This window comes from Phaethon aethereus, assembly GCF_964289735.1.
Source record: "Phaethon aethereus genome assembly, chromosome: 1".
Lineage (NCBI taxonomy): Eukaryota > Metazoa > Chordata > Aves > Phaethontiformes > Phaethontidae > Phaethon > Phaethon aethereus.
In genome coordinates, this window is record NC_138575.1 from 78,768,333 (window position 1) to 78,783,418 (window position 15,086).

General features: G+C 43.9%; 1 protein-coding gene across 1 annotated transcript in view; it reads left to right on the plus strand.

The window, feature by feature from the left end:
* The window catches only part of PRR5 (proline rich 5), a gene marked incomplete at its 3' end in the record, with an annotated part of 54,498 nt that overhangs the window by 26,888 nt on the left and 12,524 nt on the right, over nt 1-15,086 (plus strand). The window lies entirely within an intron of this gene.

The window sequence follows — 15,086 nt, forward strand, 5'->3', positions numbered from 1 at the left end:
TGATACAAAACCAGTAAGACCAGATACTGGTATTTGCCTTCAGTGTTAGATTTATTCATTTTTCTTTTAGTAGTAGTGAGGAGAAACAAAAAGAGGAATTCTAGGCAAAAGGCAAGTTTAAGGTTTTTTTTTTCTTAATTAAAGAAAAGCATGAACCTTGTGTTGAGGAGAAGGGGGATGAGACAGAAGAGAGGGAGAGAGACATGAGTGGATTTGTAGGGAGTGAGGAATTTGATATTTTCCTGGCTGGTGATTTCTTTTTTAATGAATAAATAGATGTAAAGCAAATGAAAAGATACAGTTTCTCACACTTGAAATGTTTCTTTGCTCTTCATCACCATATGAATTAGTTCTGTGTCTGAAAGTGTTTTAAAGAGCAGTATAAACTAAAGGCCAGTGATGACAGTGGAGCAAGGAGTAAGATTCTCTCTGCCGGGTCAAGAAATGGTATTTCACCTCTGCTCTCACAGTGTACATTTGTTGGAGTGTATAATGGTGTGTTCTGGTTTTCTCAGAAAAAGATACTTATGTGATAGGACTGCCTGCTTGCCCCTTGTCTCCCTTCTCCCTAGCATCCATCTTGCCAAATGCTTCTTGAAACTACTGGCTGCTTGTGGCACAATGACAGCAATATCAGAGATACTAAGATTCCTAGGAGTTTCATGGAAATTAGTGTCTGGAGAGAGGAGAGGAGCCTCAGGGAAAAACTGGAGCACGGACTTAACTGCATAATGAGACATCAAAGAATTCATGTAACTGAACTGTGAACCCAGCTGTGTTCATAGACACCAGAGACTCCACATGAGAGCGTACCATTGTGAAAACCTTAATCATAGGAAGGTTGTCTATCAGGCCTCATCCCTTCTTAGACATGAGATGAACTGTCTGTTGTAAACCAGGCTTCAGAAATGTCATTGCTAATAGATCTGCTAGCTTTTTTGTGGTTTCTTCTTTAAAGAATCTGTGTTGGCTATGGGCAGGATCCGGCTTTGAATGAATTCAGTGGTGAGCTGGGAGCTGAATAACATCCTGATTTAGAAAGTTCACAGGAGGTGACGTGGAGTCATTTGCCAGGATCAGTGCTACAGGAAGTTTCTTTGCAACTCTGCTTTCTTCAACAACCAGAAGTGTTAATAAGGTGGATGCCTGTTTAGGGTAAAACGCCAAATCCATTCTCATAGCAAAGCTGTTGATAGAAATCAATAACAAAGTGAGAGGGAGTTTGCCCTGAGTGTTTATTTCTGCATACATTACCTACAGTTGTGTGATGGGGATGATGAAAGTCCGTTCTCAGCAATAGCTTTGCCAAACTTGTGGTTGAAAATCTAATGGAAATTACAGAAAGGGGTCAGAAGAGGATCTGGGAGTGAGCTATTTACATGCTTAGCAGTGTTAGTCAATAATTGGATTTCAGAGCAAAGGCTTTTTCCCAAACTCAAATGTCATGTTGAACAAAAACAAATTTTATTCATTTATGGCATAATAATGGAATTTCCTTGACTTAGATTAACTTAGATTAACTCAACATGTGAATAGTACTGGAACAGAGATAACAATTCAGCTGTCCAAAGAGTACATGGTGGTCTTGTGTGCCTGGATTACCCAGACTGAGAGACAACGTCTTGGTGTGGACATTGTCCGATCCCTATTTCTGTGTACCGTGGATGTCTCTTCCATAACAAACTTGGTGACACTGCAGCAGATTCCCATTGCTAGAAGATGAGTGTAGTGATGTCGACCCTGGACAAAGTGTTGATTCTGGTGCTAAGTTTCCCCATTTCTGTACTTGACAGCCTTGTGCAGCTGTGTTACACAATTAAGTAGTAGGTCATGTTCTTCAAGACAGCAGCTCTAAAGTCAGCTTGACAAAGGTCACAGGTTGACAAAGGCCCATGCTGACATGCACCAGTCTGTCCTGTTAGACTGGATTAAAGTGGCAGAGATTTGGTAACTAATGCAACACAGATGCATTGTGTTGCTCATGTATTAGCTTGTCATGGTGTTGGGGAAGACTTCTGTCAGAAGGCAGACACTTTCCTTGTGGAGGGGAAGGGAAGCTTTTTAAAGAGGAAATGGAAGTTGCAGCCATCCTTGGACTTTATTCAGGAGGTAGGTGTTGATTCAGCAAAGCTCAGTAAGCACACCTTTTACATGAGTGTGAGTTAGCTTCATTGGCTTCAGCATGTGAGTGATTTCATTGACCTCTGTCAAGTTACTGACCTATTGAAAAGTTGCACACATTCCTTGCTCAGCTGGCCACACTTTGGCAAGGAGAATAAAACAGTCCCTGCCAAAGGCCTCCTGAGTAAAAGGGCCTGAAATGAAATTGAACTCCTTACTTGGTTGGTTGGTTGATCGATTTTCCTTCTTTGCATCAAATCATTCATCCTGTCCACAGTAAACTATTTAATATATTTGCATATATTAAACTATATGCATTTAATACCCTAGCATGTGATACAGCACCCACACCAGTCCTCTGGCATACAGTGACATGATAGAGGGTATGGATTAGGGACAGAAGAGATCACCAACCTGGCACATTCCTCACAATTTGCCCAGAGCGACAGATACCTCCATTTCTTTGCATCTAAGGCATCAAAGATTTGAAAAAAGAAGAGGGGGAGGGGCAGAAAAATCTCATACCTTCTCTATGTAGTCCCTCTTTGAAGGAAAGAAGAACCTCCATTTCTGGGATAAAGTTGTTACAAGTATTTTAATAGCAGATTGTAGATATGAAGCTTTGTTGTATGATACGCCCCATTTAAGGGATCAGAAATTATTCCTCAGGTTAATTCTTAGACTTGTGTTCTCCAGTCCAGTAGAGCCACTTCGGCATCCCACCAGAGCTATAACCTGGACTAACTACAAGCCAGTAATCTATCGGGAAAGAAGCAGTCCCCCAGATCTGGGGGAAGGAGTGATATTCCCATGCTGTTGAAGTTAGTGGAGTTTTACCATGGCATGGAGGAAGGGCCTTATACCACTCAAACTTTCTGTTGCTAGCATAGCCTGACGCGGTAACAAAGCACAAACTGAAATGTTAATCCGTTGTGGTCACTTATAGGCAACATAAGCTAAAGTGCCTCTAGGATGCTCCTGTTTAACTTCTAGGGCCTTCAAGAGCAGGGTCATGATTGTGGGAAGTAAGAGAAGAACTAAAAGCTGCTTTTGAGCACAGAGGGATGCACAGGAGCTCATGTAACTACACCAAGTTGTCAGTCTTGCCTCAATGACCTTTCTCTTCGGGTGGAATTAGGAAGCTGGAGGGAGAGGGATGAACAGAAGGAGATATTAGAAAAGAATTTTCTCCCTTATGCTCTGTGAACCAAAGAAGGCAAAACTACCATTGAAGGATAAACAATCTGACTTACTTCCTAAAACATGTTGTCAAAAGCGACATTTGCCGCTGAAACTGGAACATCTCATCTCCAGGTATCTCTCCTGAGGTCTGAGAAAGTTGGAAGAGAAGAATTAAAGAGTGTTCATCTGCATGTTTCAGTTAACATCAGGATTATTTGAGTTCACAGAATGTCTCTGGGTGACCCGAGGTATTTAAAAACCCTAAAAAAGCACAGCACAATATCTTCCATGCTGAGGGATGAGGCCTCACTAAACACAAGCTCTGAAGAGAAAAATAAAACCTGTGGTTTCCTTTTTGGCTTCTCTCAGCTTCATTTGAACTCCCTTGCGTGTTGTCTTTCTTTGTAAAGGAAGACAAAATAAATACATAAAACTGCCTGGTGGGACGTATTTGTTATCTCTGGAAAGTTCCTAAATGTAGGTTCAGCTCCTTGCACTTTAAAGAGGTAGAAAAGCACCTTGCAAGAGCTAAAAGCAAGTGCAAAGAGTGCTGTTTTTCCACCTCAGCAGCCACACAGCAAACCAAAGACAGTGTAGCAGTTAAAAACAAAATACTCTGCGCTATCAGAAAACTGCAGGGTCCTGCCTGTGGAACAACAGATTTGCTTTGCGTCAACTGAGGTGAATTCTTTATGGTCATAGGGTTTCAAATTTGGTGGTTGCTTTTGAGAGATTGTGTTACTAAGTCTCTTAAACCTGAATCATGGGTTGAACAAAGTGGTGTGGATATGAGGTTTCAACATGCTTTTATTTTCTCCTATACCTTTTTCTGAACTCCTAGTTTATAAGACACAAAATTAAAAACCAATAAATAAATGTATTGTAGACCCTATCTAAATGTAGATCACCATATCAAAAACCTGTGCTTCCTCTGGGTTGTGCATAAATGTGTTTTCTTGCTTCCTGGTGATAAGGTGGCTTGTCTGTGTCATTTGCATCAGCCCCATAGGCACATGAGAAGTGAGGTAAGAAATCTTACAGCTGGGACACTGCCTGACATAAAGGGAGGAGTCCTCCATTGCATTGTGTTGACATACATGAAACTGAGAATCTGACCCTCAAGATTTACACCTTAGAGTATTTTGTAGTAACAATGTTCACTTTTAAGCAATGCCCTCTGCTAATTCTGTCTTATTTATTGTCCTTATCAGCAAGTGCCATTTGCAGTAATTAAATTGAGACAGGTTTGTTATCCTGGAATGAATTTGTATTGCCATGATTTTTAACAAGGTGTAACATTCATTTGTTGGGGAGAAAAGATTCTTTTGAAAGACAATCTTGACCTTTTTGCTAGTGAGGAGTACTTGTCATATTTGATTTTTAATTTCTTCATATGTTTTTTATTATTGTGCTAGTTTTCTGGTGCTGGGAATCATTTCTGCATGGAAACAGCAAAAATGCTAGAATTCTTTTATCTACATCTTGGAGTATTGCCTGAAGCAGTTTGGGATGTGCTGTGTTAATGAGTATTAGACAAGAAGCTGGGAACTGACCAGAGAGTTCAAAAAAGCGGCAGCAGCAGTAGCCTGCGTGCAACACAGGGGAACCAGAAAGGTCTAAATGTGTATTACAGCAGTGCTGACACTTCAGCTGGCTGATGGTGCCAGGCGGGAATGCTAAATATGCTATTTGTACTCACCAAAGTACTGCCTTTGCTCGCTTGCATGTCTGTCAGTCGAGAGCAATCCCCTGACATAGCTGGGGACATTGGTGTATGCGGTAAGGACGTGAGTCAGTGACAGTCGGTGGCTATCCGTTTTCCATTTACAAGCTGTAGGCTTATAGTTGAGGAGGGAAACCACATCAGAGATGTTTTCCCTCTATAATGATTTTAGCTCTGTTTCCACCTGGCACTTATTTCACGGCTCACCACAAGTATGTTTTCTCTAGGGGCAGAGGTAGGGGGGTGAGTGTGGTTGCGATTAACCATTCCATGAGCCTGACTGACAGAGGGCTTTTTCAGTAGTGACTCCAGCACAGCCAGCATTTCCACACCACTGACCTTGAAAGACCTGTGCTCATGTGGACCCTCTCTGTAACTACGGCCAATGGAAGTCCATTGCCATGTGAAAAGAACAGATTTTGTTTTGAAACGGGGTACTCTGCAAAACTATCTCTCAGCGTATTTGATAACACTACATGTTGCCACTTCTGTAACCTTAAGCAGTGGAAAAACATGAAAGCAGCATGAAATGTTGTAGTTTTTTTGCTTTGTTACATATGAACCTGCCTCATGAACACCATGGCTTGGTAATTCACATGTGTGTCTTGTCCCTCCTGTTAACAGAAAGACAATGTTCAAGGGAACATGACCATAACCTTGTCCATACCAATCAAACACAACTGTTTTGGAAGGCAATTTGCATTGTGCAAACTGCCTTTGGGCATACACTGCTAGTGCATTTTAAGAGTACCTCGCATTAAGTAAAATGTCGCTTCTGCGAAGGGTACCACCTAGTTAACCAGCAGTATGGCTTCAGACAGAGTTGGTCAAACGCCGCAGCAGTTGTCTAGAGTTATGCTGTTATCGTCCATGAGGTCCTCTGCAGTTACTGCCCATCTGCTGTCTTGCGCTGTTGTAGGTGAGGAGTACTTACTTGTCCTGCTTCAAATAACTCAACACTTGCCTTGAGGCTAGAGTGGGCGTGCATGGACTTACAGTCTAGCTGCTGCCTATGGCACCTGAGACTGCCTCAGCCCACAATAATTTACTTGTGCAACCCAAGTGTGAGTTGTTTCAGCTCAGGTCAGTTAGGTACATCTTCAACCTCGACTAAACCAGGTTGTCCTTACTAAAATAAATGTCTGTCTCCTGGAGTTTGCCTCCATTAATGAAGCTGGCCTATTAAAACCAGTACAAGTTCATTGGTAGACAAATCCTTAATCCTTAACAAAATAGAGTTAAATCAGTAAAATCATTCTTAACTTGAATTAGAATGTCCCTGCAGACCCTATAATCTTATCGAGTAAGAGGGAGAAGGTTTTAGCTAATTGCATTAGTTTGTACAAATGTCTTTTGTGGATCCGTTTGGGCCAGTAGACTAAAACTGGCATAAAAGATAGCACAGAAATTTTGACTATTGAAAAACTCCGAGCAGCAAACATTCCCACGGTGCAAGAATCCTTTGAGGCAGGGTGATTTAATACTGTAATTCATGGGTTGTCTACAGGGGGAACATAAGAAAGTTAATCTAAGCTACCTTTTAAAGAAGATTAATTAAACCTCATTAAAACTCTGTATGGACACTCATTCTGAGAATTAAAGGGCTAGGAAGGGAGGTGAGTTAAATTAATGACACTTCAGTTCTACATCAGAGGCCTAAGCACAATTTATTTAAATAGCTTTCTATCCTTTATTTAGTGAATAGTATTTCATTTTCCTGGATGTCCCCAAGTAGACGAAGCCACTGGGGAATCATGGCTTTTGAATTGCCCTGGGCTCTACGGGGGGGGGGGCGAGTCCCAAGAGGTGGCAGTCACTTCTCAGCTGTTATGGCTGTCCACAGACCTGGGAGCCATCCCAGCTGCCACCGACACCATGGGTAGTATCTGCCAGCTACTGCAGTGGTGGCACCCGGCACAACGGGGGAGGACTGTTTGCTCTCTGTGACTGAGCTGTTTCTGTGTAGGTAGCAAGGTCAGCCGATGCTGTGGTCAAGGTCGCTGGTGCAGCACCTTCTGCCCTGCTGGGATTCACCTGGCACCGCTCACGAGAAGAATGGCAAAAGTCACATTTCCAACAGAAAGACTGTGCAGGGTTGTTTCTTGGTGTTGCATACATGGGCTTCCCTGTGGGTTTTGGAGATGAGTCCCCATCAGTTTCCAGTCAGATCTGTCCTGGGAAAGAGTTGTGAAGGATATGGCAGCTCCTGCTCTGCAATGCCACCCAAGCCCTGTCCCCAGCGGGACCTCTCCTCTCTGGGTCTGTGGTTGCTCGTGCCAGAGCCAGCAGCCCGCGGAGACAGTGTGTACCAGGCTGGTGGCACGGGGACTTGTGCGGAAGGTAACTGCTTTGTGGTGTATGTCTTCAAAAATGAAAAAATTAAAAAAACACAAAACAAACGCTGTGCATTGCAATCTGCAAAAGATAGAGGAGTGATTGAACGGGTCTCTCGGAGGCATCCTTTCTCCCACGGTGAGTGGACAGGGTTAATTGTCTTCTATCAGTAATTTCACAGTCTTACCCTTAGCTCTGCTGCGGCTGCAGAATAAACAACTGTGTGGCACAGTGATATGTGACACGTACTGTGAAATTCATTAACTTGCCACTACCCAATTATTACAGGCAATTAAAAGATAAACAGTTAATCATGTGACAGAACAGGATTCAGATTGCATTCTTTGATTTAAACCGTTACCTCTTGGGAGCCTTTGGTTGTTTCCAGTTTGCTACCAGGTGGTCAAAGCAAAACTTCTGCAGCACAAGGTGGCAACGCTGTGATGGGCTGTGCCTGCGAGGCAGGCGTGTGGGCAGTTGCGACAAGCATCTCCGGTACGTTACGGCTTTGCGGCGTGCGAACCGGCTGGCTGTGGCTTGCTCTCTAGTGCTCTTTGATCCATATGCAAAGCAAAAAGCAAGTGTGCTGCAATCAAGCAGATGCTGGCAAGAGGAAAAGCTGTTGTTAGCCTGGCTGAAATCTGTCAGAAAGGTATTTTGCAAAATACAGCTTTTGCACTGACAGTGGCTCTTACATAAAACCAATTAAATTTCTTGGCTTTGAGCGGCTAGGAGCTAAGAGCTGTCAGCTACTTCTATTATGGGCCACTGTGTAGCTCCAAGCCTCCTTTTTTGCTAGCATGGGTAGAGAAGAGCCTTCATGCACTGGGTACTGTATAAACACAATGAAAATATGGTCTCCACTAAAGATCATGCAGCTTAATGTATGATGGTAGATGTATCTGGACAGACAAATGGGGAATACAAGGAGACAAACATACTGGAAGTGATTTTATGACAAATAATGTTGGCCTTAGTGGTCCAAATGTCCTCTAGAGATGGGGCAACGTAGTCCTTGTCCTCTAGTTGTAGGTTGCTGGTTGTGCTCCAAGAAGAAAAAATAAAAAATCCCTCATTCCTCCTGTATCACTCATGAGCCTTTCTTGCGGTTTCCTTGTTTCATTGAAGAGAACAAAACCTTGGAAGAAGCAGTGGGGTATTTCCATTGTTTCTTAAAATGTCTGAATTGCAGGAGGACATATGTTTAGGCAGTATGAAGCTAATGCAGTTCTGCTAAAGCCCATGTATAGTAAAGGAGGAATTGAGCAGTAGTTTTGTCTGAAAAGCTCTAGAATATGGTTATATGTGTAGCTAACATTTAAAACAGAAGCGAGGAGAAGGCTTGCTCTGTGGAGGCGGCTGTGTGATTATTATGCAAATTAAATTAAAGCATCAGCCAGCTTGGGCGGGGGGGGAAGACTTTCGTTTCAGTAGTAGGGTCATACCTACAAGAGGTAGGTCAGGGTGTCTGTTGGTTTCAGCCACACAGGTTTCCGTTACATACAGAGCAACTATGGTTGTTGCAAGAATTGCTGAATACTGCTGAATTTTGCCAGAGCGTGGAGTTGCCAGTGTGCATGTCCCTGATGGGTGACAGGGACAAAGGAGGGAAGGTCAGCCCTCTAGAGCCTCTCCTGCCATCACATCCCTATTCTGTGTACTGTTTGTTTGCATTTGGGGAGTACACTGCTCAGTGCTTTTTGGCTGTAAACTCAGATTTTGTATGCTTGTACTTCTTTGTTTCCTTTTATCCTCTACACATTGGGTTGCTGAGTGAGGGTTTCCATTATAGATTCAGTCAGTTACTTTCCGAGTGTTTTGACTTGGCAAAGACTTTTTTTATTGAAATTGAATCGTTCTGTAGAAACGTGTTGCTTTCAGCAAAGCTTTTGCTGCAAGCCAGGAGGGCTCCTGCAGGCCCAGGCTGCAGGCCCCTGGGCTCCAAAACATCTGTCTTCTGGGATTGATGGAAGTTTCAGTAGTGCCCAGTGATAGGATGAGGGGCAATGGGCATAAACTGCAGCACAGGAAGTTCCACCTCAACATGAGGAAAAACTTCTTTACTGTGAGGATGACGGAGCACTGGAAGAGGCTGCCCAGAGAGGTTGTGGAGTCTCCTTCTCTGGAGAGCTTCAAAACCCGACTGGACACATTCCTGTGCAGCCTGCGCTAGCTGATCCTGCCTTGGTCGAGGGGTTGGACCAGATGATCTTCAGAGGTCCCTTCCAACCCCTACCATTTTGTGATTCTGTGATTCAACCTCCTTGTGCAAGAGAATAACCACGAAACACTTGCTTAGGAGTGTGCTGCTTAGTTCCCAGTTGTCCTGGTGGGTTGCTCCCTGCCTGCACAAGCAGCAGGCTGGGGGCAAGCAGCTGTCCTGAGTGGCTGGTTGCCAGCTGCCTGTGCGTGCTGTCTGAACCATGCACCTTCTTAAGCCAGGATAGATAGGTGATCTGGAGGTGATCTGCTGTTTTCTGGCTCACAAGGATGAGTTAGTGGTGGTGAAAATTGTGTCACTACCAGAAATAGCAAAAATTTTAAAAATCCAGAAGGCACAGCTGATGCATCTGCTCTGTCTATTCAACAGTATTTCACAAAAGAAGAAAATTCATGGAGGAGATTTAGTCACCTGCAAAGGATGTAGTAGCATGGAGGATGCTGAGGGATAAATGTTCATTAATGATTTAGAAGTGGAGTGTGGCTGTGAAAAGCAGTATCAGAAATCCTCACAAGTAGGTAACAGCAGTCAAGTTAATGTTTGCAGCTCTTCCAACACATTTCTTGGATATCTCTTCAAAAGAGGATGCACTGAGGGAGGGCTCTGCCATCCTTTTTTCTCTTTGAGTACCTACCTGAAAATAAATGCAAGGTGGATTTTCTTGTAATAAATGTTAAATGAGAAAACACTCAGAGCCAAGACTGGGTAAAAGACTTCAATTCTTAGAGTTAAGTCATCAATTCCCCATCAAGGTTAGATGAGCTTAATGTGTATAGATCAGCAAGAACTTCAGGAGGGAGCCTAAAAAGAAATGAGAAGCTTTATTCTCTTGGACATTAAACATCCCATCTAATAATTTGGTAACTCTCGGTGATCTCTACATAGGGCTGCACATGCGCTTCTGTACACGTGTGTGTTTGCCCATGAGTGTAATGTGGCAGTGCCAAAGCATTTGTAAATGCAGATAAACTAACTCTAGCTCAAATTTATTCCATAAACAGCTCTTCAGAGACATTCACCTCTGCATAGATTCATTTGTTGCGTTGTTTCAAAGTCACATTACCTTATTTGACTGAGATGATTGCAGCTCTGATCTGTGCCCAGGTGAGTCACTTAGCCAGAAATCAGAAAACCTCTAGCCCTAAACCTATGAAAGGCAGAAATGCATACCGCTATTTTTCGTGGATCTTTATTAGCAAACTGGCTGTTCAGCTTCTGCAGGATCCTAAGCACTGTATGTAAAGCCTCAAGGTAACTTCCTTACTTCTGTTCATTTCATATCTTCTCTTCAGTCTTCCTCTGCTTTGTCTTTTGCAGTCTCGTATAAAAGTTTAATAACAGTTTAAAGAAAAATAATACATTGAATTTTTGTGGGTCAGGGGAAGACTAGCCTGTTCTTAGTGTTTTATCCTTTCTGGAAAGAAAAATCCTATGGCAATCTTTCTGCAGCTGAGCCATTTGAAAGACTCTCACCAGCTGAACCCAAATGGTGTCTGGGTGTTTTGTCTTCCTTATCTTTTGTCTGTGTCTGAGTACCACCAATGAAAGGAAGAGACAGACAGAGCAGCTTCTCATGCTGACATTGACATAACTTGGCACTTGCTGGAGATTAAAATGAATATGACAAGATCTTTATTTCTGAGGCAGTCACAGGGATCTGAAGTGCTGACTTCTGTCAATACAGCAATGGCAAGCCTCTGTGCCTCTCCCTCCCATGAATGCTGTTGCTATGAGAAAAGCAAGAGGCAGAGATGAGACAAGACATGATTTAACACTTCAAATATTCTAGGCTTTACCAGCATGCCAGTGGCTTAGGATAAAATGAAGTGAGAGAAAAATAATGTGAGGGAACACTGCTGAGGGCTCATAACGATGCAACCATGAATTGTGTGGCTGCATCTGTCCAGCACATGCAGAAATGATACTGGTGTCTAGGAATGGACATATAATGCATAGGGCACAGCCTCCAGTGATTGTAAACCAGTATAAAATTATTAACCTCACAGGGGTTATTCTGACTTAAAGCAATGGAGAATTTGATGTACAAGTCCTGCTTTTCACATTTTGTCCTGTCATGAGATATACATGTTTGCGAACACACATAGCACTGTCTTAGAGGTTACTGAAAATGAGTCCATTATGAATTCTTAGTCCCCTCCACAGGGCTGAGATAGCCCTCCGAGAGGGGAAACTGCTTTCTTCCAGCTTGTTCCAGTCTGCAAAGTTGTGGCCTCCATTTCCCCCGAGCCCAGGCACATTTTCTATTCTGCCTTTGGACTGCTGCAGAGAAACCCTCACGGGGAAGAGGGCACACATAGTTTAAGTGAATCAGGTTCAGCTTAGTCAACACAGGTTTGAACAAAGCAAAATTTAGTCCCTGCTTCAAGCAGTTTTGATCCTGTTTTGAGTCTGTTTCCTAAAGGCTAAAAAATGTCTGAGTTGTTGGCTTGGGATGAAAGTGGCATGAATCATCAGGGAAACCCAGGAGGAAGTACCTAATATTTTCTATCCCAGCAAACACAGACAAGTGGGCTAGAAGCAGAACCATGAAGGTTAAACTTCCAGTCCTTGACTCCTTTCTGCTCCCTGTGAGTTTGATGCAGGGCATTTCTTTTTACCCAGATGTCTCATCAAAATTGATTAGTTGATCTTGTAGTCCCTCTCAGTGAGGTCCCAGAGTTTAACTCAATGTTTTTATGGGACTTGAGGCTCTCGGATAGAGAGTCCTCCAGAAATGCTGAGCCCCATTGAAGGAGTAGAAGAACATGAGCCAGCAATGTGCCCCTTGCTGCAAAGAAGGCTAATGGTATCCTGGGCTGCATCAGACAAAGTATTGTCAGTAGGTCAAGGGAGGTGATCTTTCTCCGCTACCCAGCACTCATGAGGCCACATCTGAAGTGCTGTGTCCAGTTCTGGGCTCCTCAGTACAAGAGAGACATGGACATACTGGAGAGAGTCCAGCAAAGGGCCATGAAGATGATAAAGGGACAGGAGCATCTCCCATGTGAGTAAAGGTTGAGAGAGCTGGGACTGTTTAGCTTGGAGAAGAGAAGGCTCAGGGACATCTTACCAATGTTTATAAATACCTGAAGGGGGAATGTAAAGAAGATGAAGCCAAGCTCTTTTTGGTGGTTCTCAGTGATGGGACTGGGAGCAATGGGCGCAAACTGAAACACAGGAGGGTCTGTCTGAATATAAGGAAACACTGTTTTACTGTGAGGGTGACTGAGTGCTGGCACAGGTTGCCCAGAGAGGTGGTGGAATCTCCCTCCTTGGAGTCATTAAAAAGCCATCTGGACATGATCCTGCGCAACTGGCTCTGGGTGGCTCTGCTTGAGCAGCGATGTTGGACCAGATGACTCCAGAGGTCCCTTCTAACCCCAGCCACTCCGTGATTCTGTGAGCATCAGGATTTCATCAATACAAGTGGAAAAATTAATCACACTCTGTCTTACTTTTTTTCACCCTGTTTTTACCCTTGCTGGCTTGGGCTGGACCACCAGCTGATGTCACTCAGCATAGTTCCACTTAACTGCAATTAACATTCAGAGTTAAGCTGAATAATTGTTGCCAGCTGTCCTGTCCTTCTCAGCATTGCACTTGCTCACCTCCTAAATAGGAAAGCTGCAACTACACAAGGAGAGCACTTAGTGAAAGTACCAAAGAAATCCATCCTTTCCCCTGTTCAGATGACTCAATAGTCAGGGTAGTTCTTTATTACTGGAAACGAGTTATCCTCTCAATTACTGACCATCTTCATCTAGTTCGTTAAGAATTTCTAGCACAGGTTGTTTATGCTTAAGGGCTACTGCAAAGTCCCATGCAGCAAGTTTTTACATCATTATTTGCCAGAAGCACCAACATATCCTACAAGAAAGCCCACATTGAGTGCACCCTATTTCCTTTTTTTGCCTGTGCACTTCTGCTATCACTGTTAGCAAGAAAATGTTGAATTTAGTTAATCTTTGGTCTGACACTGCACAGCTGATTCTACACACTGTGTTGCCCTTGGTCTCAAGATTGCAAAGGCTGAGAAGAATCCGTTATCACATCTGATACCTCCATGAGTCTACTCAAGAGTTTGCATTTACTCCATGTTGTCGTGGTTTAGCCCCAGCCAGCAACTAAGCACAACGCAGCCGCTCGCTCACTCCCCCACGGTGGCACGGGGGAGAGAATTGGAAGAGTAAAAGTGAGGAAACTCATGGTTTGAGATAAAGACAGTTTAATAAGTAAAGCAAAAGCCGCGCACGCAAGCAAAGCAAAACAAGGAATTTGTTCACCACTCCCCATGGGCAGGCAGGTGTTCAGCCATCTCCAGGGAAGCAGGGCTCCGTCACGCGTAATGGTTTCTTGGGAAGACAGACGCCATAACTCCGAACGTCCCTCCACCCCTTCCTTCTTCTTTGTCCCAGCTTTATATACTGAGCATGACATTATATGGTATGGAATATCTCTTTGGCCAGCCTGGGTCAGCTGTCCCGGCTGTGTCCCCTCCCAGCTTCCCGTGCACCCCCAGCCTGCTCGCTGCAGGCCAGCATGAGAAGCTGGACTGTCCTTGAGTACTTAGCAACAACTCAAAACATCAGCACCTTATCAACATTTTCTCATCCCAAATCCAAAACATAGCCTCACGCTAGCTTCTATGAAGAAAATTAACTCTACTCTGGCTGAAACCAGGACACATGTATAGGTGGAGGCCAGATGCTCCTCCACAAATGTAATTCCATTTGTATAATACTGGGAGATTCGGTCTGCAGGGCTGACTCCAAGGGAACAAGGTGGGTGGCTGAGGGTGAGGGAGCCCAATATCTCCACCTACTTGGGCTTCCTGATTTTGTGTTGGAGCCTAGGGAGTTCCTGCAAGGGGTATAAGAGTGAGATCTTTGAGTTCTTCAGTAGAGTGGTGTGCACGTCAGCTGAAGATGGAGTAAATGTGAGCGGGAGACTCCCTTGCAGTAAGAGCAGCAGCTCTGAACGGGAGGAGAGCTTCAGTTGTTTGGGCAACAGTTGCTGCTCCAAGAGCCACTGTGGTCTCCTCCAAAGCATGAGGCTGGATGGGCTTGGTCAATGAAAGTGCCAGAGTACTGCAGAGAAAACAAAAATCCTACATATCTGGGGATCACTCCTGAAGCCTCTTCTCAACCAAGTAAACTGTAACGTAACTTTGCTGCCATTGGCTTGTGTGTGAGCATTGCAAAATCAGTAAAAATTAAGTGGTTAGATATTAGATGATATTAAGTAGGAGGGATGCAGACCTCAATCCAGAATGTGACCCATAGCATACCTGGGAGCACATGCTGTGCTGCCAGTGGTGTACATGGCAAGCACTGGTGGCCCATTTGTCCCCAATTCCTCTTTGCAGTGATTTCATGCCTGCTCTGAGTCCAGGTTGCTCTGTGTTACTCAAGTTCTAGAAGGTTAGATATGATGCAATGAAAGGTGTTAGGTGTGCCGAAGTGGGATAACAAGTAGTCATGGCCTGTAAGGGCACTGTTTCCAAAT